The following is a 2,301-nucleotide window of genomic DNA, read 5'->3' as shown; positions in this document are numbered from 1 at the left end:
TATCTGGCAATCTCAATTTCAAAATGAGAATAGGTCTTGGCTTTTTTTCAGACACCAGAGCAGGAAGATAAAGAAAACCAGAAAAATAATAACACTAATTGGTTGATCTGCGGGGTGATTAGAAAGTATGTTCTGCATTTTGTAATATATAAACGTAGAATTAAAGATTATAATCTGAATCCAATTTCATTATATGCTAAAACCTATTCTTTCTTCTTTGCAACTCTATGATTGCAATTATACAATGATTTTTTCTTATCTTTTTTGTAAGCTACATCTGATAATGAATTTTTAGAATAATAGTTGCTGATATAGAAATATTATCAGTATCAGTAATAACAATACAAATGGACATTTTTTTTTTCAGTATTTCTACATAAACAAAAGACCCAGAGCATTCAGACTTACTCAAACTCATTGCCCTTCTATCAGGTCTGACTCATAGCTATCTTCTGTAGTGTTTACTAACTAGTCTGTAAATTAATAGTGTTTTTTCTAACTAAATCATTACAAATATCCTAGTAGGGAAGTAACTTTTAAAAATAAAAATATTGTTTACAGATAAGTTATGTTGTTGTTGTTGTTGGTGTCATTGAGTAGGGTACAACTCACAGTGACCCTATGAACAAAAATGATCTGAACCCTGTTCTATCATGTGCCAAACTCACACTTCCTGACATGCAAGAGCTCATTACAGCAGTTAACGTGCCAAGCCACCTGGATGAGGGGCCTCCTTTCCTCTGCTGACCCTCCACCCTTCCCAGTATCATTTCCTTTTTTCCAGGAATAGTCCTTCCTTTGCAATCACTTGTTATGCATCAGAGAGTTGGACAGCGACCAAGGAGGATAGAAGGAGAGTTGATGCCTTTGAGCTGTGGTGCTGGAGAAGAGTATTGAGAGTACCATGGACTGCTAGGAAAACAAACAGATTCATCCTGGAAAGGGTTAAACCGGGTGGCTCCTTGGAGGCAAGGATTCTGAGGCTCCGTCTAACATACTTTGGACATGTTGTGAGGAGAGACCGGTCCTTAGAGAGGGACATCATGCTTGGGAGGGTGGAGGGATGGCGCAGGAGAGGAAGGTCCTCTATGAGGTGGATTGATTCAGTGACTGGGATAACTGGGATGGGAGTGGCAGAGACAGTGCAATTGGCACAGGGCAGAGCGGAGTTTAGGGATGTTGTACAAAGGGTCGCTATGAGTCGCAAGCGACTCGACGGCACATAAGAACAACAACAACAATAGTATATAATGAGATACAGAAGTCACTAGACTTCTTGTTCTGCAACCAGTGCCATAAGTCCTTTTCACTTTCAGCAAACAAGTTTGTGTTATCTGCATAACACAGTTTATTGATGAGTCTCCTATCCTGATGCCACATTCCTCTTCCTAGACTACAGGTTCTCACAAAATTGGATCAGCATACAGACTGACTAGTTATGGACAGAGAATACAGTCATGACACACTCCTTGCTCAGTTTTCAATTTTGCAGTGTTACCCTCCAACTGCCTTTGAAATCTTCTGTTCAGCTCTTTTATTCAGAAAAAAAAAAAAAACCCAAACAAAAAACAAAACAAAAAACCCCTCTCTTTTGTTTTGGCTTCTTGATGCTCCAATGCAATTACTAGCATCTCTTTTGATATCCATTTCAATTCTTTCTTTCTCCTCTCTTTTTGTAAAGACATTTTACTTTCTTCATGGATGATATACTTGCTATCATCCTACAGTTTCTCTGGTCTTTGATCATTGGAGTTCAATGCCTTAAATCCATGCCTAAAATGAACTTGGAATTCAGATGGAATTTATTCAAGAGCATATCTTGGTTCTTGTGGACTTATTTTGAGCTTCTTGAGCCTCAATTTGAACTTGCATGTGAGGAATTGATGATCTGACCCATAGTATGCCTGTGGTCTAGCTTCCCCAAGGACTGCATCAAAAAATGTGGTTAAACTGATTCCTATACAGCCCCATCAGGCACGATCCATGTGTTAAATAATTGTGTCTTTTTAAAAAAGATAAATACAAAATTCAATCATTCTAATTCCAGCCTCATTTATATCACAAAGCCCATATTTTTCAAGAATTCTAAAGCTTTGTCTGACATATTTTGCACATGTTGCAAGGCAGAATCAGTACTTGGAGGGGTACATCATGCTTGGGAGGGTAGAGGGACAGCACAAGAAAGGAAGACCCTTGATGAGATGGATTGATTTAGCGACTGGGGTAATGGTGGTGAGTATGTCAGAGACGGTAAGATCAGCAAAGGATAGAGCATGGTTTAAGGCTATTGTTCATAGGGTC

Source organism: Elephantulus edwardii, unplaced genomic scaffold (genome assembly GCF_000299155.1).
Source record: "Elephantulus edwardii isolate Elephantulus edwardi_28Jun2011 unplaced genomic scaffold, EleEdw1.0 scaffold00406, whole genome shotgun sequence".
In the NCBI taxonomy this organism is placed as follows: domain Eukaryota; kingdom Metazoa; phylum Chordata; class Mammalia; order Macroscelidea; family Macroscelididae; genus Elephantulus; species Elephantulus edwardii.
Note: the sequence above shows the minus strand (reverse complement) of the source record.